Source organism: Phragmites australis, chromosome 3, assembly GCF_958298935.1.
Source record: "Phragmites australis chromosome 3, lpPhrAust1.1, whole genome shotgun sequence".
Classification (NCBI taxonomy): Eukaryota; Viridiplantae; Streptophyta; class Magnoliopsida; order Poales; family Poaceae; genus Phragmites; species Phragmites australis.
In genome coordinates this window covers 23,099,958-23,127,306 of record NC_084923.1, presented here as the reverse complement: position 1 = coordinate 23,127,306, position 27,349 = coordinate 23,099,958, and the positions used below count along the sequence as shown (strand labels likewise).

The window sequence follows — 27,349 nt, the reverse complement described above, 5'->3', positions numbered from 1 at the left end:
TCGTCGCCTTCCTCCGGGCTAACGCAGACGTGTTTGCCTGGCAACCGTCCGACATGCCCGGGATCCCTAGGGAGGTGATCGAGCATCACTTGGCGGTGCGTCCGGACGCCCGCCCGGTGAAGCAGAAGGTCCGGCGGTAGGCGCCTGAGCGCCAGGAGTTTATCCGCGAGCAGGTCGGCAAGCTCCTCGACGCCGGATTTATCCGAGAAGTCCTCCACCCCGACTGGCTAGCAAACCCAGTCATCGTCCCGAAGGCCAACGGCAAGCTCCGCATGTGCGTGGACTACACCGACCTAAATAAGGCTTGCCCTAAAGATGCCTTCCCCTTACCTCGCATTGATCAAATTGTAGATTCAACTGCGGGATGCGATCTTTTATGCTTTTTAGATGCAAACTCTGGGTATCACCAGATTCGCATGGCCATAGGGGACGAGGAAAAAACTGCTTTTACCACTCCGGTGGGGACTTATTGCTACATGTCAATGCCTTTTGGTCTGCGTAACGCTGGATCCTCCTTCCAGCGCGCTATTCGTATTACCCTTGACTCGCAGGTTGGTCGCAACATCGAAGCTTACATCGACGATCTCGTGGTAAAAACCCGAGACCGCGCCACCCTGCTCGAGGACCTTGCCGAGACTTTCAACAGTCTCCGCTCTACCCGCCTCAAGCTCAACCCGGAGAAGTGTGTCTTCGGGGTGCCGGCGGGCAAGCTCCTTGGCTTCTTGGTTTCTGGCCGAGGAATCGAGGTCAATCCAGAAAAGATTCGGGCCATCGAGCAGATGCGACCCCTGGCTCGACTCAAGGAAGTCCAGCATCTCGCCGGCTGCATGGCAGCCCTCGGGCGCTTCATCTCTAAGCTCGGGGAGCGAGGGCTCCCCCTCTTCAAGCTTCTAAAGAAATCTGGTCATTTCGACTGGACGCCGGAGGCCGAGCAGGCCTTCCGTGATCTAAAGAAGTACCTCACTTCGCCACCCGTGCTGGTGGCTCCCTCTCAAGGTGAGCCCCTGCTGCTCTACGTTTCGGCCACACCTCAGGTCGTGAAAGTTGTGCTGGTGGTGGAGCGCGACGAGTGTTCAGGGCCGGGTGCTGGGTCCCAGCTCCCAGAGGCCCCCGACCACTCACCTATCCTCGCGACTCCCCCTGGGCAGGGGGTCGAGCCCGAGCACACTGCTCCTCCCAACCAGGGAGTCGAGCCCGAGTGCTTGGCCAGCCCCGACCGTGCCGCCAAGCCTGGGGGCTGCGGCAGCCCCCCGGGTGGAGCCGCCGTCCGGGCTCGCCGGGTGCAGCGACCGGTGTACTTCGTCAGTGAAGTCCTCCGGGAAGCCAAGACAAGATATCCCCAGGCTCAGAAGCTGCTTTATGCCATGCTCATTGCTTCTCGAAAGCTATGCCACTACTTCCAGGCGCACAAGGTCTCGGTGGTTACCACGTATCCGCTGGGACCCATTCTCCGGAACCGGGAAGGCACTGGGCACGTCGTCAAATGAGCAGTTGAGCTGGCGGAGTTCGACCTACACTTCGTCAGTCGCCAGGCAGTCAAGAGCCAGGCACTCTCCGACTTTTTGGCAGAGTGGACGCCCGTCCCCTGCATCGTCCCAGAAGAGATCTCTGCCTATCCCGGGCACGACGCGCCCGGGTACTGGGTCATGCACTTCGACGGCTCCCTCTCGCTAAAAGGCACAGGGGCCGGAATGGTTCTCACCTCCCCAACAGGTGAAGAGCTCCGGTACGTCGTGCAGTTGCAGTTCCGCGCATCCAACAACATGACGGAGTATGAAGGTCTCATCGCCGGCCTCCGGACTGCGGTGGGGCTCGGGATTCATCGCCTCCTGGTCAAAGGGGACTCCCAACTGGTCGTCAACCAGGTGTCTAAGGAGTACCAGTGCACGGATCCTCAAATGGCGGCGTACGTGGCTGCGGTCAGGTAGCTCGAGAGGCGCTTCGATGGCCTGGAGTTGCGGCACGTTCCTCACCGCGACAACGCTCTGGCCGACGAGCTCTCCCGCCTGGCCTCCTCACGTGCGCGCGTCCCTGCCGGAGTCTTTGAAGAAAGACTCGCACGGCCTTCCGTCCTGCCTGCTGAACAGGATGAAGGGGAAACCTCGAACTCAATTCAGGGGACCCCCGCGGTGCCCTCAGTGGGAAGCCCCGTCAGGGCGCCGCCATCCGGCGAGTGTGCTGTGCTCGCCGAATGTTCTCAAGATGCCTCGTGGATGTCTGACATCCGAGGGTACTTGAAAGAAAAGTTCCTACCCGGGGATGAGGCGTCTGCCGAAAGAGTTGCTCGGCAGTACAGACGCTATGCCATAGTAGATGGGGATCTCTACCAGCATAGCGCAGGAGGTGTGCTCCTGAAATGCATCTCCCGGGCAGAAGGCGGCGATCTTCTCGCTGAGGTCCACGAGGGCGAGTGCGGTGGCCATTCATCGTTCCGCACGCTGGTCGGGAAGGCCTTCCGGTAAGGTTTCTACTGGCCTACAGCTCTCCAGGATGCTTCCGAGCTGGTTCGGCGCTGCAGGGCGTGCCAGTTCCATGCAAAGCAGATTCACCAGCCAGCTCAGGCTCTTCATATCATTCCCCTGTCATGGCCTTTCGCGGTCTGGGGTTTGGACATTCTGGGTCCATTCCCCCGAGCAATCGGGGGCTATGCATACCTATATGTCGCCATCGACAAGTTCACCAAGTGGCCGGAGGCGGTCCCAGTCATCAAGGTGACCAAAAACACGGTGCTCCAGTTTATCCGTGGTATCACCAGCCGCTTTGGCGTCCCGAACCGAATCATCACCGACAACGGCACCCAGTTCACAAGTGCCCTGTTCGGGGACTATTGCGAAGACCTCGGCATCAAGCTCTGCTTCGCTTCCATCGCTCATCCTCGGAGTAACGGGCAGGTCGAGCGCGCCAACGCGGAGATACTGAAGGGCCTCAAAACCCGGACCTATAACGTGCTCGCTAAGCACGGGAAGGGATGGGTGGACGAGCTGCCAGCCGTGCTGTGGGCTAATCGGACTACGCCAAGCCGCGCCACCGGGGAGACTCCGTTCTTCCTCGTCTACGGCGCCGAGGCAGTCCTCCCCTCCGAGCTCACTCTGGGCTCCCCTCGAGTGCATGCATACTCTGAGGGTGAGCAGGAGCAGCAAAGGCGCGACGACGTGGACTACCTGGAAGAGCACCGGCGGCGTGCCACCGCCCGGGCGGCTCGGTACCAGCAGAGTCTGCGGCGTTATCATCTGCGCCATGTCCGGGCCCGGTCTCTCGAGGTGGGGGACCTAGTTCTCCGACGCGTCCAGTCACGCGAAGGAATGAATAAGCTGTCCCCTGTGTGGGAAGGTCCCTTCACCGTGATCGCGGTCCCGCGGGCAGGTTCTTTCAGGTTGGTGATGGAGGAAGGACAGCCACTCCCGAATCCGTGGAACATCGAGCATCTCCGACGCTTCTACCCGTAGATGGTCGTGCTCGCAGCTCAGGTCAGCAAGGCCGGGGGCTTCTCCCCGCCCAAGCAGTCCGAGGGCTCCGCCCCTTGGGTAACTCGCTGTTGCTCAACCTTGTAAATATTGCACATTCAGTATTTCAATAAGCAATCGCTATGTCGAAATATTTTTCTGGATTCCGTATGTTTAATCTGTCTGGTGAGGTGCTCGGTTGTGCGAGAAAAAGTTCGCTCTCTCATTTTCCCCGCTGATAAAAGAATCTCAATCGGTATGCATGCGAGCAGTCGCCGCTGACTTACGTCCGGCATGGTAGGCTGTGGTGTTCGGTGTCGTGGCAGGCTCCCGGGCACTACCGAGTTTTGGGGTGCTCTGGGTAATCCTATCGCTCGAGCTGCTCGAGTAGTCCGAAGCTCAGGCCCCCGGGGCGGGCTGTCGGCGCTCGGTCTGGTCTGTCATACCCGGGCGCCACCGAACCATAGGACCTCTGGGTTATGCCTCTGTCCGCTCTTGTCCACCAGTTTGGGTATTCAAGAGGTCTCGGGTCGAAAACGAGAGCAGTCTATAGCAAGTACCGCACTAACAGAGCGCACCAGACAAAGAAATTCTATTTTCTCTCTTAAGTCACAGGCTGGCAATCACGAGCAGTTCGGACGCGAGGGCTTCAATGCCCCGGTCTCTGGTTGGCCCCAAGGGTCCTCGGGTGGTCCTACCACTTAGGCATGGGTGGTCGAGATCACCCGACCCCGGGAGCCTCGTATGCCTCTGGGCACTCGGGCGCTCCGTTGAAAGAACCAAGTCCCCGGGCACCCGAGCTCGGAAGCACACCCCTCCTGGATCGGTTGGCCAGAAGGCCGACAGCTGTCCGGTGAGTGGTTATATTCATACAAGTCTGTTTTCAGTAAATTTATGTTCCCGAGTCATTCTAGGGGGCTCTCGCGCTTTAATCTGTTCGGCGAGGTGGTCTCCTCGCACGCAAAACCCTGCCGCGTGTCTACTTTTTCCCAGAACGACAGAGCGGTTCGTAGAAAGGAGTACCGCGCGTGCGGTAATGTCTGACCGAAGCCCTTCGTGGTGGTCGTGGTGTTCGGTCCGCTTTTAAGGACCCCGAGCACTACCGAGTCCTCGGGTGTCCTGGGTAATCCTATCGCTCGAGCTGCTCGAGTAGTCCGGAGCTCAGGCCTCGGGGGCGGGCTGTCAGTGCTCGGTCCGGCCCGTTTTAAGCCCGGGCACCACCCGACCACGAGGACTCTTGGTCACATTCTCACCCGCACGCGTCTCCCGTCTACTAACTGAGTGGTCGCAAGGTGAAAAGGTGTTCACTGGGCACGGCGTGTTCCGTGCTGGATCGATCTATCTCCCGGGCAAGGAAATCTGTGTCTTTGTTTCTTAACTTAGGCAATGCGGACTCGTGAGAGCTCGAGGGCCGACTATGCCAGCAATAGCGATCGGGACAACTTCGTTCTCGGGGATGAGAAGGTCGGGAATGGCCCGACTGAGTACTCCCCGGGACTTCCAGGCAAAACATCAGAAGAAACGTCAAACACTCAGAGAAATTGGAGTTGCGAGCCCAAGGAAAAGCTGCCATTATATTCACAAGACATATACAAGGCATTTTCTAAGGGTTCACTCCTATATTTACATCCATCAAGACGACAAAAGAAAGAAAAAAGCTACAAAAGATCTAGTCGGCGGCGGAGGCGTCGGCTGAATCCTCTGAGTCATCCCCGGGGGCTGGCGGCGGCGGCACCTCTCGCCTGAAGCCGGCCGCCACCACGGTGGCGGTACTCCGTACTGCTACCCGGGCGGCCTCTCCCTCAGCCTCGACCACTCCCTTCCGCGCCGGCTCCAGCGGGAAGTTCGGGTCCCTGCTTCGGTAGCAGGCCAGGACGTGCTCGGCCACTGCATGTGCCAAGCCACGTCCCTCCTAGGCGGCAAGTTCCTGAACCGCCCAAGGCAGGGCCTCAAGACGCTCGCAGACCTGCTGAAGCCCCAACACTTGTCGTGCGGGGCTGTCGCTCTTCTGATCTTCAACGAGCCACCCAAGACCACCCTTCTCTACAGCCCGCCGCATCCGCCGGAGTATGTCTTCCAGCATATGCTGCAGGTTGACCCGCGAGACAAAAGCGGTCTCGAGCTTCTCCTTGGCGGCCCGCAGCTGCGCCTCAAGTCCCTGGTCCTCGGCCTGCTTCGTCTTCGCCACCATCTCGGATAAGGCGCGTTCACGGGCGGTCAGTTCCGCCTCGTGCTTCGCATTCTTCTCCGCCCTGGTAGCCGTGGCCGCTGCCGCCGCAGCAGCCTCGCCCTCTCGACGACTCAGTTCGCCTTCTCGGCGACTCAGCTCGCCCTCCCGCCGGGCCAGCACATCCTCCTGCTGGGCCACCGAATCCTCCCGAGCACCGAGATCCGACGCCGACAACTCATTGTCCACCTCCCGAAGGGAGACGTCCTCCTCCCAGCGGCGGATCTCTTCCCTGATTTTCCGGAGGTCGTCTTCCCAGCGCTGGAGGTCGGTGCACGTCTTCTCGGCCGCGCCCTCCGTGCGGGTCAGCTCGGCTTGCCGCTCCTCCGCCGCCTGCTCCCGAGCTGCGACTGCCACCTCCCTCTCCTGCGCCTGCCCCATCCTGGCAAGGGCCTCGGCAGCTTGCTGCTTCGACGTCTCAGCCAGGCGGGCGGCGTCTTCTCGTTCCCGTGCGGCTTCTGCCCGCGCGGTCTTCAAAATTTCTTGTTCCCGCGCGGCTTCCGCGCGGATGTCTTCTAGGAGCTTCTGCTCCCGCGCGGCCGCCGCACGGGCCTCCTCCTGGGCGCCCGCCAGCCGCGCCTTCTCCGATACCAAGCGGGCGTGCTCAGCCTCGAGCTCCCCCTCCTTGACATTCACCGCTGCGCCCAGCCGCCCAACCGCTACCTGGACGCCTTCGATAGCGGCCAGGAAGGGGTCGGCGGGCTGGCCGGGCACCGGTGGGGCCCAGGCCTCCCCGCAGAGTGCCTCCGGGGGGTCCGAGCTCTCTACAGGGCCCTGCACCGCCATCCGCCCCGGGCTCTGCCAGCCCGGGGTAGGCTCCGCCGGCGCCGAAGACTCGGACGGCGGCCGCGTTCCCGCATCGGCCGCCCTGTCTGCCGGCCCCGGCAAAACATCCACCTCCACCGTCATCCGCCCCGGGCTCTCCACGCCCGGGGTAGGTTCCGCTGGCGCCAGGGAATCGGACGGCTGCTTCGTCCTCCTCTCGGCCGCCGCCTCCGCCTCTCTCTCAGTGGCCGCAACGACAATTGGCGCCTCCGCTGTTCCTGTGCCCGCCTCTATCGACGCAGCCAGCGGGCTCGGCTCTGGCCTTGGCGCCCGCGCCTTCTCCGTCGCAATGGCGCCTGCGGTCGGCCTACGGGAGACAGATGAAAAATGTTAAAGCTTAGTTCGGGCCAGAAATGCCCAGGAAAAAGCAAGAAAGGAGACTCACCGATACTGCCACTTGGCCGCTGGGAGCCTGATGTCCGGGTCTGGCGCCGTCGGTCCGGACTCCTCCCGCCGCCTCTTCCGCTGGGGGCTTGGCGGGGCTGCTGCGCGGGCCTCGGGTGCCGCTGCGCGGGTCTCAGGTTCAGCCGCGCGGGTCTCGAGCGCCGGCGCAGGCCCCATCCGCACCAGCCGCGGCTCCAGCACCGGGAATGCCGCCGCTGCCGTCAGCGACGGCGAAGAGTCCGGCACTAGAATCAGGGCCCGGGGACGCTTTCCCCGGTCTCCCGGCGCCACCTCCTCGACGGTTTCAGGGGCGCCCTCCTCCCTGGCACGGCGGTTGCTGCCTGCGGCGGCCCCTTCGCCAGCCAGCACCGAGCTGCCAGCGGCCTCCTCGCCAAGTAGTTCCTCCAGCCCAGGGAGTTCGGAGGCCTCGGGACTCCGGCTTCTCGGCCGGTCCACGGGCCCCTGGGCGTCGAACTCCGGCAGCTGCGCCATGATGGCCACCCGGTCGGGGTTGGCGCAGAGTGCCATCTCTGGCCACGGGAGTTCCGCCCGGCCCATGTCCTCCGTTCCGGTGATCACCCTTGTCATCCCCCGCAGTTCCGCCGGCCCTAGATCCCAGCTCGCGCCGATCTGGGTCCTGGTGATGTCCTCCGGCCCGGTGTAGAACCAGCTCGGTCGGGCCCGTTCTCGCAGAGGCGCCAGCCGACGACGCAGGAAGTCCACGACCACCATGACGGAGGTCAGCACGGCCTCGCGCAGCTCCAGGATGCGCTCCAACACCGGCTTCAGCCTCGCGCCTTCTGGCGGCGGCGCCTCCCACGTCGATCGCCGAGGTTCCGCCGCCGCCTCTGGCAGTTCGAGGCGCTCGTGGGGGTCGACGTCGACGAAGAACCAGTCCCGTCGCCACTCCTCCCACTTGCTGCGCAGCACCTGGGGAATGTAATGATCCCCCAGGCCGTCCCGGAGCCGAAGGTTGCAGCACCCCGTGACGTCCGCCGTGGAGTGCCCCCTCTTCTTCCCCACCGGCCGAAGGACGAAGAAATGGCGAAGCAGCGTCGCCGACGGCGCCACCCCCACGAACATTTCGCAGAGATGCGCGAAGACCGCCAACACCACCACGGAGTTGGGGCTTAGGTGCACCAGTTGAATGCCGTACGTCTCCAGCACTTGCAGGAAGAAGGTGGAGAACGGCGACACCAACCCCGCCGCCACAAAGGAGGTGAAGAGGACGATCCGCCCTGGGACGGTCGTCGCCGGCGTCAGGCTCGCCGGCGTCACCACCACAGCACCTGCTTGCCCCTCCGGCACTAGCAGTTTCCTGATCTTGTCCGCCGCCTCCTCGTTCCTCAGACGAGACTCCGGCAAGATGCTGTCCGAAGCCTTGTCCCGGCGTCCTCCTCCAACCCTCGTCATCTCGACAAGAATAAAAGGTGTTTTGGCGGTGGAAAGAGAGAGAAAGGGAAGAGTGCTCCGGTCGCCTGAGAATTTCCTAAGGGCTTCGGAGCACAAAGAAGGCAAGAGCGCAAGAGCAAGAAAGCGTAAAGAGGGGGACGGACCGATCCTATCCCCCTTTTATATCTCAAAAGTTCAAAAACTGCCGCCCAAACGGTTCTCTCGGCGAAGCGTCGCCTCGATCGGCGCAACCGCCAGGCAAATCTCCCGCCGATCGCGCAATGTCAGCAGCTGCCAGGCGTATTTTCCTCGATCCGCGCGGCGACCGCGCGTGCCATCTGTTCGGTCATCATACCCTTCGGAAGTTATGTGGACACGCGTCCATTCATTTTCCCGTTGGGGCATACTTGAGGTCTGGGTCCGTAAGGGCCACCTCTCGAAAGCCTGCCACATGACGTCTGCACCAGCCTCGGTCGCGACGAAGGGCCCATCCGCCGTCTCCATCCCGTTGCCTACCAATGGGCCTGGGGGCTACTGTCGGTGTATCAGGAACCAGGGGTCCCTGAGTCCCGAGACCGGGCCGGCCATCCGCCACACGTCACCATCCCGCAAGGTCCACCCTGCAAGATAAGAAGAACCTAAGTCCCGGGAGAAGGTGCTCGGGGCCGCCGCCTCTGGTTCCCGAGCACCCCAGTTCCCCGATGATCCGCAGAGTCCAAGTACCGGGAAGGAAGTGCTCGGAAGGGTCCTCGCCTACCCCCGAGTACTGTAGTCCCCCGATGATCCAAACAGCCAAGTGCTCAGGAGAGAGTGCTCGGGGCTGCACATGGCAGCCCCCGAGGACTCGGTTCCCCGAAGGTCTCCCCCAAGTGCTCGGGAGAGTGTGCTCGGGGCTGCACGTGGCAGCCCCCGAGGACTCGGTTCCCCGAAGGTTCGCGCAAGATCGTCCGACGACCCGAAGGGTCCCATCGTCGGGGTGTCAGCCAGTCAAAGGCCCAATGCCGCATTTAATAGGCACGCGCGGCCTGACATCCTGACATCCTGACATTCTCAGCTGCCCACGCCCTAGTGTCAGACCCTGCCATGCTCTGGCAGGGGGGCGTGGGTCCATTAAATGCACGGGTTCCGTCCCGTTTCACCCGGGTGCCTCGGGATAACGTTGCCAAAAACGAAGCGCTCCGCCTGCCACCCTGCCCTGGCAGAAGAACAAGACAGGGTGGGCGCACCGGGCACCTCTGTGGCTGCCCGGTGGGCCCTCTTAATGGCGCCGGAGGACATCCACAGTGGCGGGTGGTCGGATGCACGCCGCATTTTTCCATCGCCCCTGTCACTTCGCCAAAACGGAATGATGACGCCTTTCTCCATGGCGCCTTGGCATTCGCGCCCCCTCTTTCCCATTCTGGATAAGTCGAGGTCGGCGCGCCTATAAAAGGAAAGGATGGAGAACACATAAAGACAGACGGAAAACAAGGTGAACAAGGCAAGAAAGCCCCGACAACCCTCAAGAAGCACCTGAAGCCCAGATCAAAAGGCGAAGAACATCACATACAAGCTCAAGCCAAGCTAGAACACGAGAGCCTCAAGCTCTCTGTAGACAGCTCACCCCTGTAACCAGATACATCCTTGAAGAATTCCCTTCAAGGAGAGATATAACACTCACACAGGAGTAGGGTGTTACGCCCCCGTGCGGCCCGAACCTGTCTAAACCCCGGTGCACCCATCTTTCTTGCACTAGGTCGATCATCTCCCACCACCAGCCACTGCATTTATTTTCGTTCCCATTTATTTCCCAGACAAGCTCGTTCAGGATCATCCCCCCGGCCGAATCTTTAAAAAGGGGTCTCTCGGGATCCCTGTGACAGGAGTTCATCCTCCGACAATGGCTATCATGTGTAACCGTCTGTCATTGATGTGTTTTAGTTAAGCTTTCCGTCATATTTGTTCACATAGATATAAGATTCATTGTATCACACATCATCAATATTTTAAAACATATACCAATAATTAAACCATATAAAAGTTTGTTTTATTTCATATCTATATACATGGTACTTTAACTACACTAGCTAGCACTAAGCCTAATGTAGCCTCCACCTCTTCGCGCCATTGATGGTGGCATCGTGGCTAATGGTGATAAAGCTGGCAGCTCCAATGCCATCGTTGTCATCACTAGAGCTAGAAGAGGAGGACAACGAATCAGACTCAGTGCCATCCGTCCTCGTCGTCCTGCTCTTCCACATCTACCTCCTCTTCCTCGCGCAGGGCATGTGTAATAGCCGTGTCGTGGGTGGTATCAGCATCGTATGTGGCCACGGGCTGTGCAAAGGATCACTACAACAGAATCAATGAAAGCAGACGAAGTATCACATACGGTTTCATAGGACCCATCACTGACAAATTACCAAAAAATGATTGCTAAGACAGATGTGTCTGTAACATGACCGTCGTTTGGATGTCCTAGAACTCACATATAATTTTTACTAATCCGTCTATTTTTATCATATATACACATACAGAGTTTAGGAAAACTCATCTGTGATATTGTCACAGACGGTTTATTATAAGATCCGTCTGTGTCTGTATGATAGACACAAATGAATTTTCTGAAAAATTGTCTGTAGTTAAAGACCTAGGTACTGATTTAAATTTTACCCCTCGCTCTTTGGCCTCCTACTACCCCACACAAACACAAACCTCTCGTCTCCCTCACTAAAGCGATGAGAAGTTTATCTCCCTCGCTCTTCTCGTTGCCATCCGAGCTCCTTCTGTAATGGTTTTTTAGGGTTTGTTTTCACGAGGGAAGTTCGAGATCTGGGTGTTGAATTCCCTTCCCTACACTGAGGTGAGTAGGGTTTGCATTGAGCGTGGTTTTGTTAGGGTTTGACTCGATCTGTGTACTGAGGGTAATGTGGTGTTTGTGTTTCCTAGATCTACAATGTATTTATTCATTGCTATCAAGCGCTGGGTGGATGGGTGTTCCTATGGCCGCTTCCATGGTCCGGATGCTTGGTGTTGATTTTGGTCATGTGGAATATGTGTTCTTCACTGCTATGAAGGGAACAACCATGGATCTAGTTTTTACTGTGAATCGTGCTATAATGTCTTTTATCCTAATGAATTGTTTTCTATTACTGTTCGTCATAATGGAGATATTTTCGTGAACTGCAAAATTGGTTTGATCCATCATCTCTTCCTTAACAAGGGCTTGCGATTTGGAAGCAATGTAGTTTGGTTCTGGCACATGATTGAGTTAGTTAGGATGGAGTCTGATCCGGATGACAGCGAGATGATGATTGAAGATGATGCTTGGGTTGACATTGTGGTGAAACATAGGCGACTGAGATGATATCAAATCTCATCCTTCTGGAAGACGACGTCAATGATGTCAACCATCTCATCCTTCTGGAAGACCGGATGATATAATTAGGGATTATGTATAGGTTTATGTTCTGAACAATATGTGCTACTGAGATTGTGTATATAGAACAATGTGTTCCAATGTGTTCTTTTGTATATATCTGTGTTCTTATGTGTTATATATCCTTGTTATGCTCTTATGTATGCCCGCGTTGTTCTTATTTGTGATATGTACACGCCCTTGATGTTCTTATGTGTATATCATCTTGTGTGATGTATGTCATATCATGAAGTCAACTAGGAAGCAAAATAGTTCCTCGGGTGGGGGTGGGGGTGGGGGGGGAGAGTCGCACATATGTTTTTTCAAAAAAAACTATAGCTATATCACAAAGGCATGTCTTATTTAGACCCATTTGTGTGTAACCCTGTTGTAGACTGTAACAAGCTCTATTTCATAAACACTTTTGTAGAGACGAAACTCATAGTCGTCTGTAATATGGATTAGAATCCATATGAGATAATCCTTTCTGAGGTAGTGCATGCGCGATGGCCTCGTCGTTGCGGTGTCATCATCGTTGTCATCAGCCTCCTCCTCAACCATGTGCTCCTCATTCAGGGCATCCACGATGCTATTTTCACCATCGTAGTAGTTGTTGCAACACCCCGAGAATCACACTACCACGGGATGCTACAAAGCTACACCTATGACCAGCCATATCACAAGAAAATCTAGCAGCACACACGCAGAAAAGAGGGACTACGTGGAAGCATACAATATATCATATATAAGGAGATAATAAAACAACATCAAAGACAACACACTAACAACTTTTGTCAACTTAGCTTTGAATTCTCAACCTCACTAAAACCAACCAAGATCTAGCATCATTAATGTGAGGAACTGTCCAAATAGTATTCCAATTAATCATCAGGAGGATCATTTGCTTAATCACAACCTCAACGATTAACCGAAATACTATCCCGGTAGTCTCGACATGTGTTTTGTGCTTAAGATCAGAACACATGCCTTTCCAACATATAACATCACAACAAAGCTTAAGAAAGAGAGAGTAATTAACATTAGATAACAAGTTCTTAAGCATTCAACCAAAAGCTTTGCCACTCGAGAATAGTTTGCCTACTCAGGCCCGCCACCGACATCGGCGGGCATAAAGTAGTCAAACACTGTCTCTTTCTCACCAGCAGAACCTGAAAAAGTAGTGTGAGTACGAAGGTACTCGCAAGACTTAATCCATATATAGCATATATAAATAGCCAGACTCCAAGGATTATGTATTGAGCTATTAGCAATAAAAGGCCCCAAGGTTATGCAAATTCATATGCGTAAGCAACCTGAAGACATATATGTGAGCACCTATACTTAACCAAAAAAACCTTTCCAAACTTGTAAAACAACATGAACGCAAATATAAATGGAACCAATTGATGTAAACATCGACCATTGACAACCATGCCCCACTACCAACCATCCCACATTCGTGACTCTACAACGATGCAAATAGACAGGAGCAAGCTCATGACCAAGAGCGCTGCAATTCGAATTATCTTTACACCCTATAGAGGGCACAACTTTACCCCCATGATATGAGGACCATATAGCTTGAGTGACCACACATGCCCACTCAAGGGGATACCCGTGTCAACCTTTCTCATACCTAAAACCACTTACATGCAATTCCCCTATGGCACCGGGATTCCCATGAGCGTGTCCCGGACACCTCCGGCTCTCCGCCACCTTACTTCTCCTTTTCGTTTTCTCTTACGTGTCATAGGATCGCAAGGCAAGTGTCGGCACTGCCTATGATATTCAGCTTACCTTACCATTAGATCAGTATGTGGTTAGTACAAAAAGTGCTAGAGCCAACTGCACCGACGGAAGGTGCTTAAACGATTTAGGCAGAGAACAATAATTAAGCCATAAGCTCATGAATAACAGATGAACCATTGCTCGAATTCTACCGAGGACCTATGCATTGCTAAGCATTTTGAACGACTCTTAAGTTAGACATTGACAATGTTATCAATGCTACAAGGATATGGATAATCAACAACTCAAGGTAGAGGTAATGCGTTAACATAGGTTCTACCCTTAGATGTCAAACATCGACTCACTATACATGCAAACTTACATAAAACATAAATTATCAATTTAGACTCCATAATTCAATCGAAGGGTGCAATATGCTTAGATGCTTGCCTTGCTACTCTGGAGTTTGCCTGATACTACCCTCACAACACTCGAAAAACTTCGGGAGATTGGTGTCACCTTCACTCACTTGGATTGTTGGCGCAACGCTAACTAAATGGAAAAGGATGCATTACATAAATAATAGATGATGGAAAAGTGTGCACATGATGCATGCTTGAATAATATTAGAGCGTCATGCTTCAAAAATATTTGCAAAAGATCGCTAAGTGGTTAGGATTTTGAAGTTTGAAACCTGGGATAAGCTAACCAAAGTCCATCAAATTTTCAGAGGCTGGTGGTCAGATCGACATTGAACTGGCGGTCAGATCACTAGCATGCAGAAAGTTTTGGACTCTGGCGACCAGACCACATGCATGCTGGCAATCAGACCACTGTATGGCGGTCAGATCGGTCCTAGTGGCGGTCTGACCCCTGTATAGGATTTTCAACTCGGATTCTTCGACCTTAACTGGTGGTCAAACCAGACCTATCGGTGGTCAGACCGTCAAATCTTGTTGGCAATACCTTTACGGGGTCACCGCGAGGACTCCTGCGAAACCTTCAACAACGAAGGGTACCAAAGTGCTCTATAAGACTAGTGGAGTGCTTCTAAAGTGATTTGGACAATATTTACCGAGCTAAACTCAAAATACCCCATGGATTGGATCTAGATTAGGTTGAACTTGGGTCTAAACAACATGAGGGTTGCATCGAGCTTAGAAATAATGGGAAACAGTAGAGGATGCCTCACCTTAGTGTATGTCAGCCTCCTAGCGGATCAATCCACTCTGGAGAAGCTTCGGTTTGAAGATCGAGCTCTAGGGTGGCGTGCAGGCTTAAGTCGAGAGAGAGAGAGAGAGAGAGAGAGAGAGAGAGAGAGAGAGAGAGAGAGCAAGAGAGAGTGATCGATTCCCTTAAGTTGAGCCTCTACGCTCTGGCGGTCAGACTGCCAATGCTCCCAGTCATACTGTAGTAAGTCGACGTGGCTGCACACCTGACGGTTGGACCGCGGGTATGCCTAGTCGGACCGCGGGTATGCCTAGTCGGACCGTGGGGGCGATTTTTGCTGAATTTTCCTAAGTGTCCCCTTATCTTCACTCTCTACCTTTTTCTAAGTATTTGGGGGCTTCTCCAAAGTACTCTAAACCATCTCTAAAGTACTTGAAACACATTTTGACTCAACTTGATAAACAAATACCAATAATTACATGCAATGATACTCATGCATACTTAATTACGTAATTAGAATTTTAGGATGTGATAATTAAAGTATAGTCCTCAATGACTGAGAGAAAGAAACAATTAAATTCCTCTAACTTATTACAACAAAAAAATAGTAAAACTCATGAAGACTTGCGTAATGGTGTCATGCTACTCTACCTTCCCAAGCATGCTCAAGGACGACCTGGGAAAGAGAATACGAGGGTGAGATAAAATCTCAGCAAGCAAACTATTTAACAAGTTAAATAAACTATGGTTGATTAAACATCAATTTAAAACCTTATGGTACAAAGTTAAAGCATCCACAATTAATTCTCGTCAAACACTCTATAGCATCATTCATATCCAATACCTCAACTACTAAACCAGCATCCAGAAATATGCCTCATGCCACAAGTGACTCTCACTAGTCAATACTTCTTTAAATCTCAGATCAAAGATTATCCTAATGAAATGCATATGTATGCAAATGATCAACCGCATTCTTATCAGGCAATGTAAGAGTGTGCATCGTACGATGACAATATACGATACTATATCGATACGGTTGCGACCATAAGATAGCGACATAGCTTCAATGCAATAACATACTATGATATGCATGATATGAGCATGATTGATTTATTAGAAATATAACCACTGAACCACAATATGTAAATGAAGCATATTATATAATAGGACATCTTGTTTAAAGGTTGATTAGTTATTGAACATCAATAATTATAATAAAGGTAGTAAATTTAACAAGTTAAACTGCAGCAACAACTGCTACGTTTACTGGCCTCTACCGAAAGGAGCAAAGGGACGGTCATGAGCGAAGCCACCTATTCACAAGTCACCACTTAGCACAAAGCCTCAAAATAGCATTCATAATTGAAAGATAAAGTGCCACTACGCCCTAAACCCGACAACTCCCTCTCAAACTGCCCATCCAACGCTCAACTCACTAGAACAATACTGCTCAACTCACTAGAATGCTCAACTCAATTTTTCATACCTTTTTATCCACTAAATATATCACAACAAAATATAGCATTTTTGAAATCTACAAAATTAAATCTACAAATTTCTTGAAGAACCATAATTTTATTCTGTTTTTAAAAGGGCACAAATTGCAATGGAAAATGAAGGCATAATCTGCCTCTGAGTTCAGTCTAGCAAACTTCTACAGACCACCACCGACAGTACACTGATCCAAAAAAAATCTAAAATTTTACCAGCAACTAGGTTACAACATTATCTACAACTTTTGTTATTATGATAAATTCACAAAAATATCTAAGGTCCCTAAAACAGCCCTCAAATAGACCCTGTCTACAAGACTGATGCTGCAATACAACAGTTTTCCATCATCGATTGCGCACAAACTATACAGCCAAAATTTATGAAAATTTAACAGAAGCTAGGTATCGACGATAGCTACAAATTTATAATAGATAAATCTATAGGAGAAAAATCTAAGGTTGCGTAAATGACAATGACTGCCGAAGCAGCACTGCAGCAACAACAACCCAATTCCAGACAGCAAGATTCAAATGGGCGCACATGAGGAACCACTCAACCAAATTGGACGTTTTTCCCTTCTATGGTAAGCTTAGACCATAACCTACCGCTTATTCCATACTTAGCAGGGAGGATTTGGGTTCTAATGTACCCAAAAACCAGTTTAATCCCTTGCTACGTAGACCAACAAAACTTGCAACCTAATCCCTCGCGAGCAACAGCTCAACCAACAAGTTTTTGCTCTAAACCACAGCCCTAAATCCCACCAAAAATTCAAAAAAATAAGAGATAGGTTCTATTGATCCCTTACCTAGCACCCACAGCGAGATCTAGCGATCTTCTTTCCTTCTCCTTCCCCTTCCTTCACTGCAGCACCTCCCAGCCTCCACCCCTTGCTGCACCACCATGACAGCACCCAAAGATGATAAAAACCAAGGGAACTACAACCATATCACAGGGAAAATTGAGGGGGAGGGCATGCGCAGGTCGAGGAAAGGCCAATCAACCGATTTCTTCCTCTCCTTCCTCCCTTTTCTTCCTGGTTTAGTGTGCTACAGGCCTCCTTCTTCCTTCTTCCTTCTTCTTCTCTTCCTGGGTGTGCTGCAACAGAGGAACGTGAGGGGCAAGGCGGCTGGGGGAGAAAAAGGATCGAGGGCAGCTGGGCCTAGGTTGGCTAGTCTGTGCCCAAGCTGGGCAAGAGTGGGAGTTTTATTTATTTATTTCTTTCCCCTTTTCCATTTTTTCTTCTTTTCTTTTTCTTGTTTAATAAGTCCGTCTAGGGTATTACAGTTGTCACGATCACCATTCGAGAGTGCAGCGAGGTCGGAGACGCTAGTGGTGAAAGCAATGATGAGGAGGAGGATGCCATGCCGTGGATCTTGGATCAGACTAGATAAAGCTAACACAGGAAGCGAAAATATAAAGGCGAGGAAGGCAAAGACGAAATGATGATGTTAACTGCTGCAATCTCCAACTTTTGCTGATTCATATTACGCTAAAACTGTCTTAACTAAAATATACATGCGGTGTTCGCAACAAGCCATCTGCAACTGTTGACAACATAAGATATGGTTTAACATGACCACATAATAAGATGTGGTTTAACACTTGAACATGTTATTTACATTTAGATATATATTAGAAAGTTAATTTTCTATAGTACTACAACAAAGGTCATTCAATGTGTGTACTACTTCAACAAAGATGATGATGAACCGGATCACTGATTCATGCATTTACCAAAGTGAAGCCAAATATTCTATGTCGTCGCCGTGAAGCCAAAATGATGCCTTGACGGCATCGCTGCACTACCTGCATTGCCCATCTAGCTAACTATATATCTACTAGTTAAATATCCATACATTGCCTATCTAGCTAAGGATAGTTGGCAAGTACAATGATCTTATAAGAGCCATATAATTAATCCACATGTCACAGGTTTAAACCCTTGAAAATCTAAGGTCACTCCTAATGTTCCACTTTAGCTTCTTTCTTAGGCATTAAATGATCTTGCCACATAGGATTTTTTATGATGTGGTGAAGAATTAAAGAAGAGAGACAGGGAATTAGTGTCTTCCGTAAGACATAAGGTAAGCATAAAATTCAACAGAAGAAATAAGCTAAGAAATGCATTGCAGTGATCAATGTCCATGCTTTTGTGTTCCATGAAACAAAGCAAATAATTGTGAGCAGATAGAAAAATAGATGTGGCATATTTTTTAAGATGTGAAAGTCGTGAAGACAAAAAGAAGCCTTGCTGGCATCGCTACACTTCCTACATTGCCTATATAGGTAACTATATATCTACTAGTTAAATGTCCGTTGATCGAACGGCTATGAATTATTGCCGAACTCAACTGGCTGTTCAGCCATGGATTTCACTGGCGAACAATGAGTGATCTTGATAAGGATTGTTTGGTTGGCCTATCTAGCCGTGAAGAGCACTTTCTCGTCCCACTATTCCATAGAGCCACTTTATTAGTCTTTTTGGTATTTTCTGCAAAACATGTTGACGCACTTAAATTCGTGGAAAAGTGTGTGTTAGTGTCGAAAGAATTATTTAAAAATAATGAAACCTAGTTCATTTACCAGGAGTTTAGGGTGAAATTATGCAATTAACAAGTGTCATTAGAAGTTATTAATTTATTTGGGGTAAAATTATGCACAACAAATGCATTAGGATTAAAATCACTCAGCAAGAATATACATATGGCCTTTAGCATAGCGTCATTGGGGTTTAAAGTTATAAGTTTTCACCATCAGTAGTTTAGCGCCCAAACAATTTGCACACAGTAAAGTCTTGACACCTATGTAATGCCCTGCCCCTAAAATCCGCTTATAGCCCCACCTCCATATAGGGTTGATCCATATATGCATAAGATCTCTTTTACAATTTCATCCTCACTTCCTATAAATAGGTTAATCCAAAGGTACTATTTTTTAGCACAAATACTTATATGCTAGCCCCAACCTATCTAAGCTATCAAGATGGGACTAATCCTACTATAATGGAACACTTGGGATACACGAGCCAAAACCAAAATACTAATGAGCAATGCCCTCTGTAGCTTACCACATTCATGATAGAAAAATACATAGTATCTCCACTTGGTGCTACAGTCATATCGTATCCCCTTCACAGACAAACATGCACATGTACCCGTGCAACAAAGATTGATTGCTCTTATACGACTTGTAACACTTCGCCTTCAAAATCTACTTACAGCCCAACCCCCATGTAAGATGAGCCTGTGTATGCATAACACATCTCTTGTATTTTCATCATCACTTCATATAAAACGGTTAACTCTGAAGTTGCTTTGTTGGGGGTGCAAAAGGTTTATAAGCTGGCTTCGACCTATCTAAACTATTAAGATAAAACTAATCTCATCACACTGAAATATTTAGACCACATAGGCTAAAACTAGAATACTAATATCCCAGGATATTACAACCTCCCCAATTGGTTTGTTCCTCGAGTTTTCTCAGAGCAGAGGCAATAAATTTTTTCTTAGTGATGCACCCTTCCCATAATTTCCAAGTCTCTCGTATTCCTCAGCTCAAACAAACTCTCCCCCACCCTTTGTGCGGAGCTTGGTAGGGAGAGTCTTACTCACCTGACTGGCAGATTTTGTCAAATCAAGTCTAAATCCTAGCGAAACTCAGATACCACTCAATCTAGTCATTGGATCAGAAATTATCAGGGAAAAGAGAGGGATGGACTTACGCCAAGGAATGTATGCTAGCACAAAATAAAAGGATCTCAAGTCACTAACGATGTCCCCGTTAACGGAGTATTGTGCTGAGGGGAGACTTTTGGCCTGTAACTTGTAAGATTTTTTTTTTGGCCCTGGATATTTTTGGTGGGGAATTTTTCTACGTCTCACTTCATTGGAGAAATTAGAGCAACTAGGCGGATTAACGCGCCACACCAGTTTTTTATTGGACAGAGCATGACAAAAGAAGACTTAAAAAAATTGAGCACCAATTCTGGACATCTCATTATTTATTTATAAATTTATCAATATTTAACACATTTATTTAATTATAGGAAAACAATGGTAACTTCGTGCATGCACATAATTGACACTAATACGAACCTAACTAAATTTGTTTCATATTTTTTGAGTTTTAGATATTTTCCTATCAATTTTAGATTATTTCTGTCGATTTATCAATATAACTATTATTACTTTCACTATTTTCTGGAATTTCGCAAAAACATTATGTATATGTACATATATGCATACGTATATGTATAGTTATAAATGCATATATAAACATATATATGTACATATACATACATACATACATGTGGCCTATATATATAGTAGCTACAGTAACTTAACCTTGAATTGCTCCAAATCTTGACCTTTTAATATATGTAATAATAGATTAATGTAGACCAAGCTTTCATGGGTTCTAAGATGACACGAAGGAGTTTGACTTGGCTTTTAGGGGGCGAATGCCCCACGAAGGGATGCATGAAACCGGTGTGGAATCATCATAGCCAGACATAAGGGTTAGCAAAATCAAAGGCCACGCGAAGAAGGGAAGGACCGGCTACGAGGCATCACGTCCCAAAAGGATAAAAAGCCTTGAATTAACTCACTGACACACATATGTAACTATTTGCAGTTTAAATGTTGCGCACGCCGCGTTCACATCTCATGCGACGTGATCTTCGATGAGAAGGGGTGCTGGGACTAGGAGACGACAAATGAGCTGGTGACCACTAGCCTCAACAATAACTTCACCATAGAGTACACGGAGTACTAGAGGTCGGAGGCTGTGCTGGATGCTCCTTCTCAGATACCAACGACAAGTTTGCTACTGCGACATTAGGGCAACCTGCATCGATTAGCTTTGCCATGCCACCGGCTGATGCATCCCAATACCTTGACACTGAGCACGATTACGGGACACTTCATTTCCACACCGTCGAGGACATATTGGGCGATGCCACGCCATGTGGGCACTTAGCCCGAGAACTCAACGAGAACTCGACAAGCACGAGCTACACTTGGTGAGTGCAGAGGAGCTGACCTCCTTCACTGAGGCTGAGTGTGAACCATGCTAGCACCACATGATGCTGGAGGAGATGCGGTCGATCGAGGGCAACAAGATATGGGAGCTCATCGACCAACCAATTGGACGTTGACCGATTAGGTTGAAGTGGGTGTTCAAGGTCAAGCGTTATGAGAATGATGAGCTGGTGAAGCATAAGACACTACTCGTGGCGAAAGGCTACATTCAACGCGAGGGCATCGACTTTGAAGAAGTGTTCACGCCCGTCATGTGGATGGAATCGGCGCACACGGTGCTAGCACTAGCAGCGCACGAGATCTGGTCCGTCCGCCACATGGATGTAAAGTCCGTGTTCCTAAATGGGGAGTTCGTTGAAAAAGTCTACATGCAGTAGTCACCGGGTTTCATTGTCGAGCATCAAGAGCACAAAGTGCTCCAGCTGCGCAAGGCTCTGTACGAGCTACGCCAAGAGCCTCGTGCCTAGAACACCAAGCTAGATGTGAGCCTCGCCACACTAGTCTTCGTCAAGTGCGCCAGCAAGCATGCTCTATACACCGTCGCGCCATATCAGGGTCTACTAATTGTCAGCGTCTACATTAATGATTTGATCATCATCGGGCCAAACCATGGCAACAATGACAAGTTCAAGCGTGAGATGATATCGATGTTCCGCATGAGTGACCCTGGCCTGCTCACCTACTACCTCAACATTGAGGTGAGTTAGGGCGAGGGCAGCATCATGCTCTGCCAAAGCGCTTACACTAGCAAGCTCTTGGAGAGGAGCGACATGGTGGGGTGCAACCCGTGTCTTGCACCGATGGAGGAACGGTTGAAACTCTCCAAAGCAAGCACGGCACCACCAGTTGATGTGATGCACTACCGAAGCATCATCGGTGGTCTACTCTATCTGGTACACACACGGTTGGACATCACGTTCGCCATGGGGTATGTCAGCCGGTACATGGAGGAAGCACAGGAAGATCACTACACGGCGGTCAAGCATCTCCTCCACTATGTGGCTGGTACTCGCGGCTGCAGCATCGTTTACAAGAAGGAAGGAGGAGATGCACTAGCGCTGACAAGGTACAACAACAACGGCATGGCCAGTGACCTTGATGACCTCAAGAGCACGACTGGCATCCTTTTCCTCCTCGGTCATAGTCCCATAACCTAGAAATCGTTGAAGTAGAGAGGTGGTCGAACTCTCCACATGTGAAGCAGAGTACATAGCTGCAGCTATGATGGCTTGCTAGGGAGTTTGGCTCACTCGGTTGCTACGCGAGCTCACTGTCATAAAGCTTCAAGCACTAACATTGTTGGTGGACAATAAGTCTGCCATCTCACTCGGCAAGAATCTAGTCCTTCATGACAGGAGTATGCACATTGATACTTGTTATCATTTCATTCATGATTGTGTCGATTGAGGACATATCGACCTCGAGTTTGCTGAAACCGAACGATAGCTTGTGGACATCCTCACTAAACCACTCAACTGCATTCGGTTCTACGAGCTTCATGCAAGAATCAGCATGATCGAGATAAAAAAGGTGCAACAAGATTAGGGATAGTTTGTTGGAAATAACTTGTTGATGCTAGTTTCCATTCTTTTCTATTATGTTTTGGTTGAGTCATAGCGTGTTTTTCATGTTTTTCAGATGTGCTACAGTGTCATCGTTCCGAGATGTACAGAATTCACGCTAGGGACGCGATGAGTCTAAGTCTTGCACCCCACAATGGTTGCGACATGCGACACCATGCAAGCTATGGGTCATGGTAGGCATAGTGCGCATGTAGGAGTCTATGTTTAGGAGGTCGAGTCTATAAACAAGAGAAGAGAAAAAACACCAAAAAGCTATCGTGGTCAGAGTAGCACAAAACTCTCTCTCGCATCTGGGTGCTCCCGAGTTCTTCCAACGTGCTCATGTGTGGTTGTGAGTGCTCACGGAGTGGTCATGAGTGCTCGTGGAGTGGCTGTGTGAGTTCTCCGAGCAGTGCTCATGTGTGCTCAGCCTAGTCTGAAAGCCATCAAAGCCCTCCTTGCCTTGGGTGGCCATGAGGTGAAGACCCATCAGTTGGGCTACTGAGGAGGATAGAAGGTCAGAGAAAGAACTTGTGGCTGCTTGTACTACTGCTGCGGGAGGGGAAGAAAAGGGACATTGTTGCTACCGCGAGAAGGGAGAAGAGGAGGAATTGCTCCTCTGTGTGTTACTCTACAGTAGGGGAATAAGCTTGGTCTAGTTTGGTGTTGTTATGGTGGAGGTGGTGTTCGAGGCTTTCTAATTTTGTGATGTACTGACACTTGCCATGATTGTGTCTATCACGCTTGGCTAGATTGGTTCATGGCATTGCTTCAGTGACAATGATGACTCAAGAGGGGATGGAGGTGAAGAGGAAAGAGAAAGAAGCTACAACGAAGGTAGAAGTAGAGAAGTATGGTACTGGGAGTGAAGATGACCCACTAATCACAAAGATTGAGATGAGAAGTGAGATGAGGTATATGATCCAGGAGGTCATAGGGATGGGCGTGATTGATTCCAAGACAATGTCGGGACCATCTGAACTAAAGTTGGAGCTTATACCAAATGAAGTAAATCTAGAAGGCAGCAAGAACTATTTGAGTTGGGCTAGAAGAGTGGAGGTAATTTTGGGTGGGAAAGGGGTGGAGAACTACTTGGAGGAGGACTGTGTTGACCCCACTAACAAGCTCATCACTGAATGGAGGGTGTAGCACACTACAAACTCTGTTATAGTGGCATAGTTGATGGGCATCAATGTCTCCATCTATTGGTTAGATGGTGGAAGCAATGTGAAGTGTAGCAAAAATATGGAAGACATTGAGAAACATGTATTCTAGGAAAGGGAACGTGACATTGATGATGAAAATTTAGGGCAAGCTCACTAAAAAAAAAGAATAAGGGACAAAAGAGTAGTGATGAAATATTGTTTTGTCACTGATACCACGATAATTATGTATTTTTTCTCACTATTATGTAGTTTATTAGTGACAAAATATTGTATCACCACAAGATGTAACATTAGTGACGAAAAGTAGTGGCAAAACAATATTTTTCCACTGTTTATCGGGTTAATAGTGACTAAAAAATTTATTCTCATTGTTATGGCATTTATCAGTGACAAAATATTATTCCACCACATGATATCATATTAGTGATAAAAAAGTAGCGGCGACATATTCTTTTGTCATCACTTACCAGGCTAATTGTGGCTAAACTAGTTGTCCTCACTATTACTAGTTTATTAGTGATCAAATATTATGTTGGCTTGACATATAATAATAGTGGAAACTTTTCAGTGGTGAATATTTTTTTGTCATTACTTCTCATATCATTAGTGGCTAAATATGACATCATTGCACAAGATTTTATCAGTGATGACTTTTTAGTGATGATAATTTTTCCACAACTTATTTGATAAATAGCATTGAAATATATTTTTCGTCACTAAATAGCACAAGAAAGGGTGTTTGGAACACATGAGTAGGAATAGTATTGCAATTGTTTGGTAAGTTTAACTCAACACCTTAGAACACTGTAATCTAAATCTTCTGAATCTGGCATGGTCTCTCAATGATGATCCCATACTTTATACTCTTTTATTATTCCATTGACCATGAGATGCTCCATTATAGAAATCCGATCAGTGAAGTTATTGTTTTTGGATTTTTTACACGGGCATTGAAGGAACTTTTCATCGCTATAGTCCACAAGCCCAAAGAATCAGACTTTTCTTTCATCTCTCTCCAGTGTTCTCCCAAAGAAAGAATGCAGTGTCTGACTCTCCTCCATGCCACCTCCGCGTCTTGCCATTGATGATGAATCAGCTCAAAAAGCACCCAACCATCTTCATGCAAACCTCGAGCCACCGCCTAAGGGCCTGATTTGTTTCAAAAAAATCCTGGCATGACTTTCCTGTATGTCACCGACCAATTGATCACAGTATGGGAGAGAATGAGAAGTGAAAGGATTCAGGCGAGAAGAAGGTAGTTGGGTTTTAGATAAAGAACAATATAGAGTTCAGAAGGAGTTCATCAGGATTCAGTTACAACATGTCCTTCAATCCTCTCCTCTCACGCTATTTCTACTCTTCTGGCACCAACTATGCCTAGCAAGCCCACTCCGACGCTAGATGGTTGGGCTCATGCCTCCATGCCACGTGCTCCTAGTGTTGGGTAATGAGCATGCTATGCTAGTCTAAAACAAAATTCTTCTACCTCATTCCCCCAAAAATCATGCTAGTAGGAGATCATAGATCATCAATGCTCGACGCGCAGTGCAGCGGAAGGAGAGTTAGAGTAGATCGATCCAACGTCGTGCGCATCAAACTCCTCTAGCAACTTCTCGATCAGATCCATGACAAGCCCCGCTCAGGTGGTCACGCTTCCCGACCAATTTTGAGTGGTCGTGTCGTGTAGTCCGACCAGATACGAGTGGTCGCGTTATGCTCTGCGATCAGACGAGCAGGTACGTTAAGCAGTTCGTCACGGCCGGCAACCAGTCCTGAACACATCGCGATCAACTCGCTGAGAAGATCAGTGCCGCAATAGCAGCTATACCTCTACGGTATCTACATGTATTGGGCAGAAACGTCGAGCGTCGATGTGCTAGCACCGCACATGTGGCTAAGGTTTTGGGAGATCGTGTAGAAGGCTGCGGCTAGGGTTTTAGAGTGGCTCAACCTTAGCACGTCCTACCCACGCTTCTCCTTATATAGAGCTCGCCAATGGGCTCCCACGTTGGAAGCCCTTTAGGACTTTAACTTCTCATGGATCACAATCCAATCAAAACCCATATACGAATCCAATTTGTATGTTTTGTTCCAACCCTTTAAGTGTGTGACCCGTTAGATTCATGTACAAACGGCTACAACTCGAAAACCCTTTCCAAACCAAAATCAATAGCAGTTCCTAGCAGGACTTGTTGACTCTCGAGTATACACAAGAGATCATATCGGCTGAACCTTGATGTACACATGCACCAATCCCTTCACCTCACGATACCAGTCAAGCTCAAGGCGAGATACGTGTCACCCTTGTGATAGCTCGACCATTCACTCGATCAAATAGTGGATTCATCATGACTAACTCTTTAATCATATTGGCATGGTCATGCACTTTCTCGATCCAACTACCACGAGGGGCCAGAGATATCTCTCCCGTTATCATGGAGGGGCACATTCCATCTTGATCGCTCACACCACACGATATGTTTCATGACAAGCCCGAAAACTACCTTTATGACTACCCAGTTACAGAATAGCGTTTGACAGCCTCAAATTATGCCACTACACATTCTAGGAATCGATGAAGACCTTAGGTCTAAGGATCCTACAGGTACACCATTTGATATAACAACTGATGGCACATCATAAATAACAATCCTACCAGTATCTCAAGGTGGGTCTATCCAACATCTTGTTCTCTAACATAAATATCCACATTATTGACTTGGTATCTCTATACCTATGATCTATGAAACGGGATCATCAATCAATACATGTGCTGATCTTATGTATCATCACAATGATATGCGACCAGGGATCGAATAAGAATAACATCATGATATAAACAAAGAGTTTCATGAACAAGTCACATACTTGCCAATCAATGTAATGTAGTCATTCTTGGAAAACATATTATTCAAAAGTACATTAACATAGACGTGTGATATAATAATCTTTATGATTGCCTCTGGGGCATATCACCTTCAATCTCCCACTTGCACTAGCATCAATCATGTAAGTATCTAATACCCATAGTTCTCATGTGCGCCTCATGCTTTAGCCGCGGGAGTGGCTTTGTCAACGGATCAGAAATATTCAAATCCGTGTGCACCTTGCATATCTTCACGTCACCCTGATCTAAAATCTCACGAATAATGTGATAGCATTGCAATATGTGCTTGGATTTCTAATGTGACCTAGGTTCTTTGTCTTGCACAATGGCTCCACTATTATCACAATATAGATCCATTGGACTAGAAACACTAGGAACCACACCTAACTCAGAAACAAACTTTCTTACCATAATAGCCTCCTTTGTAGCTTTAGAAGCTGCGATATACTTTGCCTCCATCGTGGAATCGGCAACTGTTTCTTGCTTGGAACTCTTTCAACTTACTGCTCCTCCATTGAGGCAAAACACAAAACCAGATTGCGATCTCAAATCGTCCTTGTCGGTTTGGAAGCTAGCATCGGTGTAACCATTTACAACGAGCTCCTCCTCACCTCCATATAGACTAGGAA

The 27,349-nt window shown here is 49.2% G+C and overlaps 1 long non-coding RNA gene across 1 annotated transcript; it reads right to left on the bottom strand.

Annotated features, from left to right (window-relative positions):
• Positions 1 to 15,024: 15,024 nt before the first annotated feature.
• On the bottom strand, positions 15,025 to 17,313 carry LOC133912660 (uncharacterized). The gene is made up of 2 exons (XR_009908841.1): positions 16,872 to 17,313; positions 15,025 to 15,242 (listed from the first exon to the last, which is right to left on the bottom strand). It is a non-coding gene; the product is annotated as an uncharacterized LOC133912660 (long non-coding RNA).
• Between the last annotated feature and the right edge of the window lie 10,036 nt (positions 17,314 to 27,349).